The 19,698-nt window shown below is 41.3% G+C and overlaps 1 protein-coding gene across 6 annotated transcripts in view; it reads right to left on the bottom strand.

The window, feature by feature from the left end:
* DUSP16 (dual specificity phosphatase 16) overlaps positions 1–19,467 on the bottom strand; it is a 52,365-nt gene extending 32,898 nt beyond the window's left edge. For 2 of the 6 annotated variants that reach the window (XM_089524868.1, XM_089524866.1), the window contains exon 1: positions 19,137–19,467. The gene's annotated coding sequence lies outside the window, so the exon portion shown is untranslated. Of the gene's footprint in view, positions 1–2,801; positions 2,817–8,181; positions 8,198–16,530; positions 16,697–19,055; positions 19,074–19,136 lie in introns of those variants that run through there. The other 4 variants (XM_089524869.1, XM_089524867.1, XM_089524871.1 and 1 more) reach the window with 4 other exon arrangements.
* Positions 19,468–19,698: the final 231 nt, after the last annotated feature.

Here is a 19,698-nt window from a genome sequence, read left to right as displayed (position 1 = left end):
CCTCCTCTTCTTGTTCCTCTTCTTCCCCTCCTCCTCTTATTTTTTCTTCTTTTTCCTATTCTTCTTCTTTCTCCTTCTCCTTCATTTTTCTTCTTCCCCCTTCTTCCTACTCTAATGTTGTTGTTGTTGTGTGTGCCTTCAACTCCTTTCCAACTTATGGCGACCTTGGCAAGTTACTTCAGGGAGGGTTGCCTTAACCTCCCCTGAGAGGCTGAGAGAGTGTGACTTGCCCAAGATCACCAAATGGGTTTACATGGACAAGCAGGGAATCAAACTCTGGTCTCCAGCTTTACAGTCCAATGCTCAAACCACTATACTACACTGGAGTGGGGTAACTTCTTATTTTCTTGTTTAAAACCCCACAAAAATGAATACATATCTTCAGTAGCCATGTTTGGCTTCCATGGCATGCACACTCAGTTTCCTTGGCAAATTTCTAGGGCGGTTGCCTTTACCTTCTCCTGAGAGGCTGAGAGAGTGTGACTTGCTGCCCAAAGTCACCCAGTGGGTTTCCATGGCCGAGCTGGGATCTGAACCCTGGTCTCCCATTGTCCTAGGCCACTACACCATGCTGAACCCTCCACTGCACTTAAAGGTACAGCACTCAGTTGTTTTTTAATTCTTGTGTACCTTCAAGTTGTTTTCCACCATATGGTGATCCTAAAGCAAACCTATCCAGGGGTTTGCTTGGCAAGGTTTGTTCAGAGGAGTTTTGCCATGGCTTTCTGCTGAGGAGGCTGAGAGAGTGTGACTTGCTTGAGCATGAGGTCACTCATAGGCAGGGAAATGAACCCTGGTCTCCAGAGTCCTAGTCCACCACACAAAGCTACATCCCAAACTTCTATCCAGGAAGAATGTCAAAATGTCCTCCATTTTGAGCATGCCTAAGAAGCATGCGTGTATATGAATGCTTTTTGAATTTATTTTTTTATTTTTTGTTGTTGTTCATGTCCTCCATTTACAAAATATGTCCTACATTCGGGCCCAAATTTTGCCCTACATTTGCCCTACATTTGTTTACATGTGTCCCGGTTTGGAGGTAGACAGTTATGGCAACCCTAGGTATGCCTGTAATGTGATATTTAAAAGTCAGATTACAGGGATATTTAAGAAGGAAATTAGCATTTCTTTTAAACAAAGTTTACTTTAAATTACTTATTTCTACCTATCTCTCTGGAAATCCAGTCCTCAGTACTACAGCACAGTGTATAAAGTAGCATTTATTTTTGTTTTCCATTTTTAAAATTTGTTTCACCTTACAAAAAATATGCACCAGCTTTCAGTGGTGAAGAAGCTCCTTTGCTACATATAAAATTCTGACCCCAGGATTTCTTTTCATACACTAATATTATTCTTAGTCTATTACATAAAAATGACATGTAGTTACTATACTAATGTACTTAATTTGGAATTACAAATGTAAGTATATCTGGAAATATAGATTTGGTATTGCGGCCATGCTTCCAGCTCATCCCAATCAGTGCAAACCTACCAAACAGCCTAGGATACTGAAACCTTAAGACAAGCATCCATAAAGGATACAGGTGGGAACTCAAGAGTGGGGTGTGTGTACGTGTGCGAATGCATGTGCACAAATCAGAGTAAGGAACTGGAAGACAATCCTGCCCCCACCCCCCACAATTTATCTAGCCCCATGATTCGCTTCCCCAAATGGTGCTCAATCAGGCTTTTGTTATACATATAACACTCAGCAAACATTTATATTTCTACCCAACTTTATATCTGAAGTTGGCAAAATAAGCACATACAACTTAAAATCCAGAGGAACAGAAAAGGGCTTATAATCTTTCTTTTCTCCTATACCATGCAAAGGAACAGCAGAAGTAAATAAATGAAAATTTAGCAACAAAAATGGGAACAACCCAGCCGAAGTTAAGCAAAACAATTTCACTGGCAGAACTGAGATAAACTCTTATCCATTGAAATACTGGGATTCTAAAGTGCTTGACTTTCGCTGGGTAGTGGGAGAAAATAAGACTAGGTCAATTTCCCGTTGACATGGCATCAGTCTTTCAGTGCTGTGATGTTAGTCTCATGTTTAGACATGCCCCACTTAATGCTGCTTCACTTTCCAAGAAAGAGACACTCTTCTCCTTTGCTCCCTTGTGTTCTTAATGTGGTGATGCAGTAATGACACACACTAGCTTGAAGGAAGTTATGCTGGCTTCCTGTCAAAATATATTGCACAGGAACTTTGTTTTTGTTCCTTTCTTGACACTGAATTTAAAGCCTATTATCTACCTTGAGTAACTAGAGCTTCAAGAGAAATTAAGGCAGCGCTGCTTGTCTATAGCATATGGGAAGCAAATGTCTTGAGTTAACAGTTACTTTCCAGAGATCTCTCTGCTATGCCCAAACATTCCTTTTGATTCTGGTTTAAATGTTACTTCAGCCATGGCCTGCAGGAGAGCCCTTGCTCACAACAGCATGGCACATAGGGAGAAAATGTTTATTACAGCAATGTACTGTAATTGCTTCCAGTGAGCATAGAGCAGGGACATGAAACACAAAGATGATCCATAGGAAACAAAGTATAGGGAAAGCAGATCGGAATTTAATGATACCAAACTCACATTTTTAAAAAGAGAGCAGAACCTGCCCTGCTCTGGCCTTTTGGTGAAAGGAGACTGCATACATTTCACTTCCTTCCTTGGCTATTGGCCAGAGATGAGTTGGTACACACAGGCTGAATTAAGATCTAACTGCAAGATCTTAGTTGAAAGCTGTTATCAAAAACAGGGCCTGTGAGGGAATTTCACAAGAGCCTCTTTTTTGTTTACCTTTTCTTTTATTCATAAGACATGAGAGCGACAGCCAGAAGCATCGTCTTTCCTTTGATTGAAAGCTTTGAAACATTACTTTCATCATCATCATCATCATCATCATCATCATCATCATCATCATCATCATCATCATCATCCTGCTTTCTTCCCAGTACAGGGACTCAAGGCAGCTTACAAATCTAAAACAGTCCCAGTTAAAACACTATAACACATGCAAAATACAAGTTTAAAAAACAATTAAAGAGTTCAAACAATTAAAAACATTACATTATTAAAATTTAAAGTTTAAAACTATTATTATAGCTTTCTGAACTACAACCTCTAGAACCCCTAGTCAGTATGGCAAGTGACCTACCTCAGGGATTCTGAGAGCTGTAGTTCAAATCTCTTTTCTAATTTTCTATTCTATTTCATTACCATCAAAGAATGAAGGAGGAAACACAACGCTTGTCTAACTGTAGCTTGACCTACTGAGGCTAAAATAAAATACAGTACCAGAGTAGCAAATTAAGCACTATAAAGTAAATACTTTATCATTGTTCAGAGTATGAGCAAAAGAGGCAAAATAGGAGGAATTTCAATTCAACAGCAGTGTATAAGTGACATGCTCAGGTCACCAGTTCAAAAGATTCACTGCATGATCAAGTCTTGACAGGTATATAGCTATCAAGGAGTGCTGACATACAGTCATGACTGGCTAAATCCTTTCAAAATTAAATACTGTGCAATAAAAATAGACAGACTGTGCCTACAGTTCTGATGGACAAAGAATGATGGGAAGCGACCCAGAATGAAAGCTAGCTCAACAAATTGTCTTTCAAATACTACTTGAAGCTACAAATGATGGAGAAGTTCCAATCTCAGGAGGTGGCAGGAAACTGCAGAGGTAAGGTACTGAGACTCAAACCAGCAGAAACAAGATCATGTTCCCTTTGATGTAGACAAGCAATTGAGAATCATCTGTTAGATTCACCTGCACCTCATCTTCCCTGTTATTTTTCCCATAGTGAGACTTCAAACCCAGAGGTTTGAGAGCATGGAAGATCCAGTTTTGCTGACCATATGTTAAGTCCCAGAGGTTTGAAGTGAGAGTGGCAGACAGGAGGAAAGTTCATCACTCCTTTCCATGTACATGCTTAGGCTGTGCTTCATACAGTCCTCTTCATCTCATTCTACAGGAATTGAACAGAGTCCATATTCTACAGCTATGTCATACCACTACTATGTCTACTTTGTCTCAAAAAACTACCTATAACTGTCTGCATCCAAGCCTAAGAACTCTCTTCAAGTGCAGAAAAGAATGAGATGTAGTGGGCAACATCAGATGCAACTTCCAATTAAAGAATGGCGGCGCCTTGTTCACACGGGCTCCACCATTTTGGTGTAACAGCTGTTTTGCGTCCAAACGGTGCGGCGCAGCCGTTACATCTTGGCGCCGCTGAAGGGCACTTGTGGTGCCCTTTCAGCGGTGCCAGAAGTAGTTCCCTTTTGGAGCTCCTTCTGACGCGTGTATCACTGTCGCGGCCTTTAAACGGCCGCACCAGTGATACAGAAAGAAAGGGGCCAAGTGGCCCCTTTCTCTCTCTCCCCGCCGCTGTTGGGGTGTCCTTGGGGCATGAAGCCCCAAGGACACCCCTTTCCAGACCGCGGGGAAGCGGCCTTTTGCCGCTTCCCTGAGGCCAGGAAAAGCGGTGGATCGGGGCCTGTGGGGCTGCCACTGTGGCAGCTCAGGCCCCAATCTGTTGGGGAAAGGGTGGTCCGTACACCACCATCATTAGGCTTACTTGCTATCCTGAACTAAATTTTAGACTTCTTTACCTATAATAGCTAATCTGCTATGGTCAATCTGGAATCCTCTTTTTCTGACACTTTTATCTAAAAGGATGGTATTAAGTTCACTATTTGTTAAAACAGATGCCTACAATTTCTTAAGTTAAAACTGCATGGCAAGTATCATCATATTAATTATAATTTGATCCATATGCCCATGATGAATTGAATCCATGGCAGAATTCTGATTAAAAGATGGGGGGGGGGGGTTATATGGAAGTTGTGGGCAGAAAATGGGATTTTTGCTTTAAACCAATTACATATTAGGTGTTGATGAGGAGTTCCTGTCCTTTTCAATTTTGCAAAAACAGCAACCAGAGGGCAATACTTCAAATTACAACACTACAACCTAGATTTGGCCATGAAGCTCTTAGCACTTTTGAGGTTCCTTTAATTTTAGAAATACTTATTGAGGCTCACTGAGTTCCTAAGCCAATTATCTAAGTATAAAAATGTGCATTATCCACAAACAATATGATATGCAAGATTTACAGCAGGAATGGCATAGGGAACTGAAATGTCCAATCTTGATCAATAAACAGTGTTCAACAGTTTTAACTTGTATAACAACTAGGGCTATAGATCTCCAACTATGTTCTTATACAACAAAACATGTATTGAGTATATTGGTCACTACGATGTCTTTTTAATAAAGACTTATGTAAGCAATCTAATTGTTAGAACCATAATACTGTTAATGCTTTTTAACCCATATATTTTAGAAATGTCCAGTAGTTGCCCTTTTGGTACTGGAAATTGGTGTTCAGTGATGCACAGTCTTTTAAATTATTTATGCATATCTTGGGATTTAACATATGGTCAGCAAAACTAGATCGTCCATGCCCTCTTGGCTGCTAAAAGACATATTCCAGTATTGGAAAGATAAACACATCTTTACCTGTGATCCAATAGACAGAAGACTTAACAACACCTGCAGTATTTTAAAGAACGACATGTCAGCACAATATACAAACGGACTTATATTTAGATATTTAGTCTGCTTTTATTGAATTTTATGAGTAATGATTTCAATTTTTTATATTTTTACTACCGTACTGTAAATTAGAACATCAAGATTTTAACTGAGAGCCTTATATGTAATCTAATTTTACTTTTGCATAATTTTTTAAAAGTCAGGTTTCAGCTCAGGCTTTTGTCCTGGTTCTAGCTTCTGACATTAGCAAATGACTGTGGCAGTACTGATCAGTCATACGATCTAGCTCTGGATTTGGACAGGGCTATTTACTCTCTCTCTCCTGACAGCTTTATCTGAATATGAACCACTTGAACAGGAGACTGTAAGAAATTATAGAGATCTTGGGAGTTGGGGGAAGTGTCTGTGAGAGTTCCAGACTTCCCAACATATGGAAACATGTGTGAAGGATCAAGTTAATGTATCAGTATAACAAAAGAAGCTTGCTAGGAGTTTCCCTTTTAGCACAGAAGAACAACAGTGACGAAGGAGTTTGGTAAATTATATTACCATAGCAAAACACACGAGTTTCTTTGAGGCTTTTAGCTACCCATTTGTAGGGCAATAATATGAAGGTGGTGACAGAAAAACAAGCCTGAGAACCCACACCAAATGAAAGGAATGATTTCATAGTTGGATTACATCACCTCTTATCTCCAGGTCATGTCACAGTTATGTCATTAAATGTGTCAATAGGCTTGTTTTCAAACTGCCAGCATTCAGTTCCCAGATTACACAGGGGAAGAGGATTGCAAAATGTAAGACACATATTAATTTGTATCCCATGAGCATACAACAAACAACTGTTGGCCAAGGCGAGTTCAAAGAACAAGTACTAATGAGGGAAAATATAACCCACTTAGTTAACATGATAGGAACTGGTCAAAGGTTGTTTACAGATGGACAATCTATAGTGCTACCAATTAAAATACAGGGAACCTGGCATTCCCCCTTCAATCTTCTTAACTCTAGCACAACCCAATCCCAAGCTTAAGTACCTTTTCAATGCCTTTCAGTGTTTCTAATCAATCAATGAATTTTCACACCTACAATTGATCTTTTTAATAGTTATAATTTTAGAATTGACCCTCTCCCCATTTCTTTAGTAAATGTTGCAATTCGTAGAATGGGAAGCCTAGCGATTGGGAAAAGACTAAGGGGTAAAACAGACAGTGAGGAAGGGGCAGCTTGAAGCTGGGCCTTCTGGAGATGGATTGGGACCGCAGCAACCACAAGAAGTCCCGCTCCAGGAAGGCGGAAGTGTCCCCCCCGACACCCAGTGACAGCTGGTGTGGGAATGCCACTGAGTTCAGGCACTCGGTCTCTAAAAGGTTCACCATCACTGTCTTGGGCCATTTACATGAAAAACAAGCAAATGTTCCCCTACCTTCTTATATTTGTCATCAGGACAGGAAGAGTGTGAAAGAGAGAAATGGAGGGAGAGAGAGAGACAAAAATAGAGAGTTTATATATTCTGACATTAAATAAAGAGCAAGGAGTGTGTGGTTACTCTTGGAGACAGGTGGAAAAGCATGATGGAGACTAAGGGGCAAAACAGACCTCACCTTTGTGCCAGCTTCAGGGTGGCGTCAGAGTGCAGCGTCGTACCCTCTGACACCGCCCTGAAGCCAGTGTCATGCTGCCCGACCGCATGTGTGCTGGCTTTGCGGTGCGCCAGAGGCGCCCCGTTTATATGCCACACGAGCGGTGCAAAGCTGCAGCAGTTCCTGAAAAGGCAGCCTTTTGCCAGTTCAAAAAAGGAGCGACATTTTGCCACCTCTTTGTGGACTGGCAAAAAGCTGGATAGGGGCTGTGGCATGCGGTTACCGTGGCCTCAATCCAACTTTTTTTTAGGAGGGGGGCTTGAAGCTGCCCCTTCAGGGCCATCTGTTTCAGCCCTAAGTGGAAAAAAGGCTAAGAACACTTTACTAAGTTCTATGACAGTTCCAGCATTGCTTGATTTCAAAAATGAAGTGTCACTTTTTAAGCTAGAATTGTGATATTGCAAAAAGCAAAAAAGGGGTCACATTTACAAACTGACTTCTTCAAATCACTGGTCTTTCACTTTTTCATACAAAACATACACTCTCATACAAAACTGTGATAACTGCTATTAGAAATACTCCTAACTTTCATTGTATTCAAATAAGAACCATTTTGCCTTCCCTCTGCCCCTTCCTATCCTCTTCCAATAGCTGCCTCACCTGTTCTACCAAGCTGCCCTGTATGGCTGGTGACTCCCTCAGCTGCCTCACTTTCCCCATCCAGGTCTGTCTCCCTCCCCTCCACTCCTGGTTGTGCATTTTTTCTCTCTGAGCACCACTCCATTGGGCTGGCCTCTATCCCTTCTCCTAGCAGACTCTAGCACCTCTCAATGAAACTAACCATGAAGTTACTGGGCTGGAAGCAAAAGCCAATATTTAAAAAATCCCTGGATCCTGCGGTCAGAAATTTTAAGTCTAAAAAAGACAATATGTGCAGGAAAAAGAGGATATATGGTTAATGTTATTTTAAGCTGACAAACTGTAAGGCACTTAAAGCAAGAAGGAAACCAAAAGGCTCATTGGATCCAACCTCTAGTAGTAGTGGTTTGCTTGAAGTACAGAGGTGAAAAAACAGGTCACTAATGTTCAATCGCAGTGATGCCATTTCTTCTGAGGTTCAGATCCCAGGACACAAAAGATGGGTCTGCAGATTAGGGTGAACCTGGTGGGCTGGGCAAGCAAGACTTCTTAGTGCCAGCTGGAGGAAGAGCTTGGAGACAAAGGCACGTTACAGATCACCCAAAATGGGCAGTCTGCTGCCGCCGCCGGTTGCTGCATCAGGGAACCGCAGCAGCCAAACCGCGTGGTTCCCGGGCGCAGCCAGAAAGAAGCACCGAAATGGCACTTCTTTCTGGGCCCTGGAAGTGGCGCCGCGAGGCGCTAGTCACACACTCACGGCATCACTTCCACCGCGCGACGTCTGGACGCTACGCGTCCGCGTTGTCAAAATGGCAGCCCCCGTGTGGACGGGCGCCGCCATTTTGTACGGACTCAGTCCGTACTAGGGTTGAGGGGCGTCAGGAAGTGACACCCCTTCTCAACCCGAACACACCCCTTCTCAGCCCTTAGCATGCCCCTTTGGCGCGTTTGTAATGCACCAAAATGTAATAAGTAAAGTACCTGATAACAAGGGTACACCAAATTTAGGGCAATGGACAAAAATGATGGATGGTGGCACATGGAGCACCAATTTCTAGTTGTTTTACATGGCATTTTAGGCAGCTTAAAAGACATTGTCCTTTCCATTCTAGCCCCCCACCTTGATAATGAATAATGGAGCAGGTTGGGAGCTTGCTGGCTGAATCCCCAAATGGCCCAGAAGACCAACACCAGCACCCGATGCCTCCCAACACCAGCGCCTTAAGTCCTCCGCTGCACTGGGGAGAGATGGAGAGATGGAACACCTGCGCCAGCGCTGGGAAAGAACACTGGACTTGTTATTAGGAGGGAGGGGAGAGAAGGGACATTATAGAGAGGGAGACACCACAGTCATCTGGTCGCAAAGGCGGGGAGGAGGGAATTATTTGTACTGCATTGTATTGCATTAGAGTTATATTGTATTTTATATGTGTATTGGCTTTATTATTGCATTATTGTATTTTATGGATTTGCTTTAGCAATGTTGTAAACCGCCTTAATCCTTATTATTATTATTATTATTATTATTATTATTATTAAAAATGAGCTTTTAACTCCTGGTTGTTTTCAAGGCAAATGTGCTTGGCCCTTAGGGTAGTGCCTGTTAAACAGAACAAGAACAGAAACTTTTCTGTTACTGGCAATCTTTTCAAACCAAGCAGAAATGAGCCTGTCGTCTAGTTACTGTCCCCTTCCTTTCATTCTATAAGTTTCATTTCTCTCCCCAAAGATGATAAAAATCCTGAAAATTTAACATCAAGCCTTACAATATGGCAAACCTATTAAATTATATCTAAAATTCAATTATTTTATGTAGCGCTTTCAGAGTACAAATAGTGAGGAAAACACTAAAATAAATTATATATTTTTGCAAAATATACTCCATGTTTACTTGTTTTCAGCAGCATGATTTATCATATTTATTTATGTATTTAACTTCTATGCTGCCTTTCTCACAAAAAAGGGACCCAAGGCTGCGCACAAGACAAAAACATAGGTCACCATTTATAGTAAAATCCTCCCCACAGCAGCTTTGAACTATCATTAGTGCTGTCATATCCTTTGTTATTGATATTTGTTTCATCTATAAGCAGTTTTTAAAGGAAATACACATTATAGAAATTGAAAGCGAGGTTAACTGCAGTATGCTCATGGACATGATTATGAAAATATAAGCAGCATCCATTGTTTTGTGGGAAGAGCTCCTGAAACAGAAATGATGCATAACCATTATAAATCTACACTGTGTTAGCAAATGAAGACAATGCTCACTTTAACACAGAAGTAGGAAAAGACAACCTTTTAAAGAAAAAGTTCCTGGAAGAAATGCATTGTTTAATTTATAACCACTATTGTTGTTGTTTGCCTTCAAGTTGTTCCCGACTTATGGTGACCCTAAGGTGAAGCTACCATGGGGTTTTTTTTGGCAAGTTTCTTCAGAGGGGCTTTGCCATTGTCATCTTCTATATGGTATTTTAATTTAAAACTGGAAAAAGGGAATGGGTTGGTAAACATATGAACTGAAGACATCTTTGAGCAATAGATTATCGAAAGTTTTCAGAAGTTCAACCATTACTGAATAAAGTTTTCACTTAATCTATGAAGAGGAAGGTATCTCTGTACAGCCACAAAATGCAAAATTATAATGTTGTTTTTATACTCCTGTAATTTAGTCAAAAAATACTTTACTGCGTGTAAAAGTCAGCAGAATCTAATCCTTAAATGATACAAGCAATGAGCACTATCAAGTATGCCTTAGTGGCTGTCTAATTTGGCAAACCCTTTGGACAAGATTTATGGCAAGACAGCTTTGGCAAGCACTATATACAGTGACTCATGTCATAACCTTCCATTGGGTTGTGAACATACACTGCTCCATAATCAAGAAAAGACACACAGGAGGAGGAGTGTGGGTGAAAACAGAAGTAATATGTGTTAAAAGAAAACACACCTTCCATAACTTGTTAAAGGCTTAAAAGAATAATTCACTTTGGTAACTAATTACAGTTTTAATGCCTTTACTTCTTGAATTCCACCTCATTTATTAAAAATCTGCAAGAACATTTCACAGAGACACAAAATGGAAGCCTGCCAGTCTGTTCAGAGCCAACTCTGAGTAGGTCACTCTTGGCTCAGTAACAAACCACAAATGGAGCACAAGGAAAACACTAACTTTGTTCTCTCACACATACTTCCAACCTCATTTCTCTCTTCCCTCTTCCCCAAAAGAGGACCTGCTACAGTCATTGAGGAAAAAGTAATACTGTATACAGCAGGCCAAAAAAATCTCCACTAGGGAGTTCTAACAACAGTTGCCAAAAAGCCACAACCACTAACTAAGCAAAGTACTAGCAAGAATGGTTGAAAAGCAGAAAGGTACTTCAACATATTTTATATTTCACACATTCGGCAAAGAATGAAGAATCCCTTTTAGAATCACTGTGAGCATCACATGAAACTCCTCTGTCCACAGATAAAAAGGTAAGTTGTCTTGCAAACAAGTGTCTGGAACCCTGAAGAGAAGCAGAGGTGGTCCAATGGTCAAACATGTATTTACCTCTCCAAACTGTCTATCAAAACTGGAACCATCCACTCATGTAAAGAATCAACATTTATGTTTTGTACTAACACGAGTGCCCATCTGTAGAGAAGGCATACCAGCCATTAACATCATTTTAACTTAACTTTTTATCTAAGGCCTGAAACAGATGGGCCAAAAAGTGCTGATTCCAGACACTTTGGAGGCATGGCATGCTAATGATGCACACTCCTGACGCAGCCAGAAGCCACTCTGAGGCTGCTTGCAAAAGGAGAGGCAAAAAGCCAGTCCTTGCCGGCGGCCCATTTGGGACCATGGCAGTGGCCCACTTTAAGAGTGGACTGTCCAGCCGCCACAGTCCCTGGCCAATTGGGGACCGATTGAGGCTAGTGTGGTTAAAGGCCTCTCCAAGCTGCCACTCTGCTTTGCCCCTCAGTTTCCATGTTTACAAAACAGAACAGTTGAAATATGCCAAGACCCCACATGAAGAACAAATAATCAATGAAGATTACTGATTTGGTTATCAAAACATCAGCAGAAGAAAAATACTGTACTGTACTTCTCTTCTCAGCACTGGGAATTCCAGGACAACAGCAAAAAAGATCCTGTTGTGCAGTGTTGCCAACAAGCCTCGAAGATAATTCCCCAAACCTTTGGCCAAAACTCACCAAATCCCCCCCCCCCCCAATATCTCACCAAATACTTATTTCAACTCTCAAAATTACCATTAAAACCAATCACCAAAATCACACCGAAGGCTCTGAAAAGTACTCATTTTGGTGTGAAAGTCACCAGATTGGCAACATATTGAATATGTAACAAGTAGCTTTGTCTTTAGTCAAATCAGGAAACAGTGTGCACACGTACTCATTGTAAAAGTGTAAACACATGAGGTGATCGTCAGTAGTAGTTACCATCAGGTTAAGAAGGATGAGGAACAACTCTACCAGAAGAATTTCCTCCATAAATATACAGTGGTCTCTCCACATCCCCTGGAAAAACTGCAAATACAAAAACAGTATTTTTACCTAAGAGAATACCTCTTGAGGAATCTCTAGCTCCTCCAGTGCAACTCTGTGGTCAACAACTGCCAGAAGTTAATCATAGAGTCATGCTGGAGGACCTAAAAACGCCTAGAGAGGTGTTTCCACTAGGAACTTTTAGGTTCACCAGCAAAACTCTGGTCAACGTCTGGCAGAGTTGTGCTGGAGGACCTGGAAATTCCTAGAGAGAGCATATTAATCAAAACTGCAAATAATCAAATCCCCTAAAGTGAAATTTGCAAATGTGAAGGCCCAACTGTACTTTAAAAAAATTGAGTAATTATATAAATCTTTACCATCCTTCTCTCTAAAACTAATAAGTCCTATTTGAGTTACACATTTGATTCTAAGGCCCCATACAGACAGGCCAAAATAAAGCTGCTTCGGGTTACTTTGGAGGTATGCTGTTTAAATGATGCATGCGTCCTAAGAGTCTGGAAACCGTGCTAAAGCCACGACCCAGTCATAAGGATTGGAGTGCAGCTTTGGTGTGGCCTCTGGACTTTTAGTAGGCATGCATCATTTAAACAGCATACCTCCAAAGTGACCCGAAGCAGCTTTATTTTGGCCTGTCTGTATGAGGCCTATGCTACCAAACCATTTCATTCAAATTCAATCAAAGGTTCTAAAGAGGGAACCATAGACCCCATTGCCTGGTAAAATAATGTTGCCGTCCCAACCAGTGTACTACGAACAGTTCTTACATGTTCACTTTTGTTTTGTGTGTCTTATCTCAAAACATATAATTTTGGTGACAATGCTTGCTATCATTTCTTGTTGCAAAACCACAAACTTCCTTACCTCCCCAAAATCTATAGACAGAATATGCAAGAACCTGGCAAGTGATATTCTGAGAGGAACAGACGATGGTTGCAAATGAACATGCAAAATTCCAATGAGAACCAGCTTGTAAGCTAAACAGATAGGATTTCTGTTACTACACAAGCAGGCTATCACCTTTCACAGGGGTGTACTATTTTTATACAAGCCAAGGTTATTCAAACCTTTTTATAAATCTAAAATTACTATGAATTGCCACCAGTGCAACTAAAGTAAGAGTCACAATAGTCCTAGAGTCTCCTCTATGTATATAACAATTGTCAATTCCCAAGTGGTTTATGGGGAAATCCTGGCATTAATTCCTATCTCTTCACAAGCAAAGCTTAGCCACTAAACATGGCAATTCATATTCTAGTCATTTCAGTTACAGTCACTGATACTTACGTGACCTATCTATCTGCTAAACTTTCAAACAATATATATTTTGCCTTGTATCACATCCTACAGCAGTAAATTCCAAAGATCAGCTGAACAATATATTAACAGGGGGGAAAATGTGTGTGCACACCTCCGTGTTGCCTGTTGACTCATGGTAACCCATGCATTTCATATAGTTTTCTTAGGCAAGGAATATTCAGAGGTAGTGTTGCCAGTTCCTTCCTCTCAAATATAGCCTACAGCACCTGGTATTGGTTGGTGGTCTCCCATCCAAGTACTAACCAGGGATGACCTTGCTTTGCTTCCAAGATCAGATGAGGTCTGGTGCCTTTAGGATATTTAAGCCATAATGAAAAAAAAACCCTGTTCTTTTTATATTTGAATGTTAGTTTAATTGAACGTCCTCCCTTATCCTTCACCAATGGGAAAAGATAATGCATAAAACAGTAGAGTCCAAAAATAATTGACCTGGGATCTCCCTCAACCTAAAAGATTAATTCCCTTTTAACCTAGAACCAAACCTTACCCAAGAGGGCAATGGGATTACCCATTCAAATAAATGTAGGATGTCAAGGCCAGTTAACCAACCATTTTCCAAAGTGAGAACAACAAGATGGTGAATTCACAGACCCTCCATAAAATCCCAGGAGGCACGTATCACTTAATCATGGCTAGACAGTCAGATCCTACACTCAGAAAGTTTATCGCCATTCTCTGTACTGATTTGGTGGTTAAACACTGTGAGCGCTAGTGCAGTGGATTACAACTCTGGAGACCAGGATTCAAATCCCTACTCAGAAAGTTACTCTTTCAGCCTCAGAGGAAGGCAAAGGCAAACCCCCTCTGAACAGATCTTGCCAAGGAAACACTAGTGATGTTTATCACACTATGCTCTTAAAGAGCTACTATTCCAGTGTGACTCCTCTAGCAGCCTCCTGTTGCATGCTGGGATTGGCAGTTTTAAGGAGCTGAACTTCTCTGCCTGAGAATTCTAAATACCCCTCCTTAAAACTGCCAATCCCAGCATGCAACAGGAGGCAGCTAGAGGAGTCACACTGGAATAGTACCTCTTTAAGAGCATAGTGTGATAAACATCACTGTGATAGCTTTGCCTTAGGGCTGCCATTAGCCAGAAGCAACTTGTAGGCACACAACAGAATAAAGTGATTAAATGTGCAAGTCCATATCCCCAGCGCTCCAAACAGCCTTTGCTAAGACCAAATAAATCTTCAATATTTGATTGCACGTCACAGAGGATAACCCCAGGAAACAATGACTTGTAACAGCCACTTCCTTCACCTTCTTGTTCTTGTGGTCACCACCTAAAAACTAAATGCTAGAGATTTGAACCAAGATTCAACCAGAACTTTTTTGGCCAGCATTCGATTCAATTCAGGGTTTGACAACAATTCTGGAGATCATGGTTCGATTCCCCACTCAGCCATGAAAACCACTGAGTGATCTTGGGCAAGTCACATACTCTCAGCCTCTGGGAAAGGCAATGGCAAACCTCCTCTGAACAAATCTTGCCAAGAAAACCCCATGATAGGGTCACCTTAAGTCAGAAACGACCTGAAGACACACACCAACAAAGCCCACTCAGCATGGCTACTGGTCACAGAGGCTGGGAGATCATAAGAGTTATAGTCCAAGAGGACAGTTTTCCAAACTATGATTATACCACATTGAAATCCATCATTTGGCCAATGCATCGCATTGGGTTCCATGTTCTCAACGCTACAGTGCTCAGCAATGCAGAACTACACATGTCAACATAATTGCTGGACATAGTTATAGGCACCATAAGACTCCAACTATTAATAATGTGATTTAATACTATACTGTTTGATCATCAGATTAACAACTAAAAATTAAAACCCATCCTTTTCAATATCTGTAGAGTTCTACAAGAAACTATTCCTTCTTTTAAAGATTGAACACTGTTTTAAATTGTTCCACACCCATCAAGATGAACATTCAGACTTAGTCACATTTCACAGTTATACAGTTTCCTCAGACCATAATTTGTGCAAGTTATCAGTCCATAATAAGATTATAATTATTATTGGGGGGGGGGGGGAATATTGCAAAGACTAAAAGCGCCATCACACCAACTTGGTAGCAAAGTGTACAGAAATCAGCAAAGTATTATTCCAAACAAATATGTTTACACTGAGAAGTCAGACTTTAAACAGCTCAACAGCCTTCATTTTTAATAAGACTGATAAGGGCTACAAAAAAAAACCTCTCCTGTTTGTGGATCGTATTATGCAATAGATTTCTCACATACACCTTACTCAGCAAAATGTAACAGGTCAAGGCACTTCTTCTCTCCATCAAAAAAAAGTCCCTGTAGAGAGAGTCCTACAAATGTTTTCAAACCATCTATCAATTCCATAATGAAAAGAAGAAAATAAACTCCTTACAGTAGTTCCAATCAGAATTGTCTTAAGTATTTCTCTTTGTTTTGTATACCACAGCTCTGTGGGTGTATCCACGCTGCAGAAATAAAGCAGTCTGACACCATGGTCTAACTATAGAGTCGTGTTGGCCATGTTTGTCTGTGGAATCAGTACGTAGAGCTCTTGTAGCACCTTTGAGACTCACTGAAAAAAAGAAGTTGGCAGCATGAGCGTTCATAGACTAAAGCAGTGATGGTGAACCTTTTACAGACTGAGTGCCCAAACTGCAACCCAGAGCCCACTTATTTATTGCAAAGTGCCACGTCCCTCTGGCTTTCTAGTAAGAAACTCTGGCAAACTTTGTGCTAGGGCGACAGCATGTGTGCCCACAGAGAGGGCTCTGAGTGCCACCTCTGGCACGCGTGCCATAGGTTCGCCATCACTGGACTAAAGTCTACTTCCTCAGATGCATAAAGCTAATGCTGCCAACTTCTTTCTTTCAATGAGTCTCAAAGATGCTACAAAATCTCTCTACATACCATTTTAACGATCATGGCTCCACCCTGTGGAATTCTGGGATTTGTAGTTTGGTGAGGTATTCAGGTAGAGCCAGTGTAGCGTAGTGGGTGTTGGACTACGATTCTGGAGATCAGGGTTAGATTCCTCACTCAGCCATGAATCTTGCTGGTTGATCTTGGGCAAGTCACACACTCTCAGCCTCAAAGGAAGGCAATGACAAACCTCCTCTGAACAAAACCTGTCAAGAAAACCCATGATAGTTTGCCTTAGGGTCATCATATGTCAGAAACAACTTGAAGGCACACAACAACAACAACAACAACAAGAGCTATTCAGCCTGGTCTGTCAGAGAGCACTGGTGCCTTAGCAAACTACAAATCCCAGGATTTTGTAGGACATAAGCTGTCTAATGTTTCTGGCTGTTACCTTAGTGAAACCAGATATGAGCAGTGCTTTTAAATTATTCAAAACACTACTATCTTACTGAGAAAGACAGGGGCCAAAATCATGAATGTTCTGTGTGGTGGATGAACTATCCCTAACAAAAGTTATCTATCTTTTTTCTTCAGACAGTAATTCAATAGGCGAAGTTTCCAACAACATGGAAATGCAATGATAAGCAGATGTCATCTGTCAAGATACAAGAGCTGGGGGGGGGGGGGGAATAGTACAGTAATTCAGAATTCCACAAAAGTTAAACTACCATACTCTGTAAAACATAATTTAATAAGTCTAGTGGTTTTGTCTTGTTGGAATATACATTCCTTCTTCTCCTTCATTTTCCTGTGCAAAAGATTCGATATTACAAATGGCTTAGTATCCCCCTCTCTGCGACTAACGTTTGAACTGCTAAACTTCAGAACTGAAGAGCCAAGAGGCTGGGAGTGTGTGTCAACACAAACGTACAAACAAAAGCTGCAAGGCAAACCCCACACCAGATCTGTCATTGAGGACTGTGGTTTCAAGCGTGTGCAAATGCCATGCTAATTCCCTCCCATTGCATGAATGAGGGGCAGCAAATAATCCACATTTCTGCTCAGATGCTCATTCATCTGAAAATCAATCCTGAAAATCAGTAAGAAAAGGTAAAGAAAGGACAGGGCAGGCAAAGGAGGAGATTGCAAACACAATAAAGCACCACAGCCCCCCCAAACTGCCAGGGGGATTGCACATACAGATACACCCACACCAGATCTCTCTCTCTGAAACTAAATATACATATAGCATATGTTTGTGTGTGTGTGTGTGTGTGTAACTAATTTTTTATATAATTATGTATATAACTAGTTCTCTAGTTTCTCAGTTAACTGAACTGGAGAACTGAGAAATTAGTTTGATATATACAGTACACACACATACAGTGTATATATGTGTGTGTGTGTGTGTATAACTAGTTTCTCAGTTATAGTTTTATATATATAACAAGTTCTCTAGTTTCTCAGTTAACTGAATTGGAGAACTGAGAAACTAGTTTGATATATACAGTATATATACAGTGTATGTGTGTGTGTGTGTATATATATATATGCACACACACATACATACACACGGATAGATAGATATATATATACAGTATATATATACATATAAACTAGTTCTCTAGCTTCTCAGTTAACTGAACTGGGGAAGTGAGAAACTAGTCTCATACATATATATATATATATATATAGAGAGAGAGAGAGAGAGAGAGAGAGAGAATTTCTAAGTTATAGCTGTATATGTAAGTAGTTGTCTAGTTTCTTAGTTACAAAGAACTGAACTGGAAAACTAACTCTCTCTGTCTCTCTCTCTCTCTCTATATATATATATATATATAGATAGATAGATATAGATATAGAGAGAATTTCTAAATTATAGCTGTATATGTAAGTAGTTGTCTAGTTTCTTAGTTACAAAGAACTGAACTGGAAAACTCTCTCTCTCTCTCTCTGTATATATATATATAGAGAGAGAGATAGATAGATAGAAAGATATAGATATAGATATATAGAGAGAGAATTTCTAAGTTATAGCTGTATATTTAAGTAGTTGTCTAGTTTCTCAGTTACATATAACTGAACTGGAAAACTAAGAAACTCTCTCTCTCTCTCTGTATATATATATATATATATATATATATATATATACACACACACACACACACACACACACACACACACACATACACATTTCAAAGCAAGTCAACAAGGAAGAAGCAGCAAGTGAAGAAATTACTAAGACAACCAGGACGTTTCGCCTTCAGTTGGGGGCTGGGGGTGGAGAGAAGCCTTTTATTTCCTTCAGGCTGTGTCTGGTTGCATCCACATGGCAGAAATAATCCGCTTTGGCCCCACTTAAATTGCCATGGCTCCATGCTAGGGAATTCTGGGAATGGCAGTGTGTTGTGGCACCAGAGGCCTGCCATTCCCAGAATTCCCTAGCAGCATGGAACCATGGCAGTCAAAAGTGGGACCAAACCGGATTATTCCTGCCATGTGGACGCAGGGAGAGCAGCCTTTTCCCCAGCCTCCTCCTCCCATGCCATGTGGCTAGTCCCAGGTCCTACCCTGGAGGGGGGTTGTCCTTGGACCCAGCCTCAGCCCAGACCTTCTCGCCAGCCCCCCTTTCAGTTCCTCCAAGCACTCACTCCTTTGGGCTGAAGTCCCCTTCCTTCTTGGCGTCCAGACTAGGGGCGCCTCTCCCTCTCCAAGCTGCTGCCTTCCTTCTTCGGGGCTCGCTTGTCTCTCTGCCCCTGCTGCAGCAGGGAACAGCCAAAGGGGGCTGGAGGAGGGTTCCTGGGGAGGAAGGAGAGGAGGGAGCAGGAGGAAAGGTCCCAGGCTTCTCCCCCTTCTCCTTGGAGGGGAAGAAAGGGAGTCAAGGGAGAGGGCCACGGCGCTTCATCATTGGAAATAGGGAACAAAACAAGGGAGGAAGAGGAGGAAGGAGGAGAAGGAGAAAGAGGGAGAGGGAGGAGGAGGAGGAGGGAGGTTTTTCTGGTCAGTAAACTTGGAGGCCGCCGCCGCCGCCGCCGAGATGAGGTCATTGGTGTAAAAATAAAGAGATGGCGTCATTTGAAACCAATCCCAGGGAATGAACTCAGCCTGAGGGAAAATGGAGGGAAGGCAGAGCAGAGGGAGGAAGGAGAAGACGAGATGAGGAGGGGAGGACAGAAAGGGGCTGCCTCCGCACCAAACAGGAAGAACCCCTTT

The sequence above is a fragment of the Sceloporus occidentalis genome, unplaced genomic scaffold (genome assembly GCF_023333645.1).
Source record: "Sceloporus occidentalis isolate IW3139 unplaced genomic scaffold, rSceOcc1.0.p SCAF_5, whole genome shotgun sequence".
In the NCBI taxonomy this organism is placed as follows: domain Eukaryota; kingdom Metazoa; phylum Chordata; class Lepidosauria; order Squamata; family Phrynosomatidae; genus Sceloporus; species Sceloporus occidentalis.
This window is presented reverse-complemented; position numbering and strand designations above follow the sequence as displayed.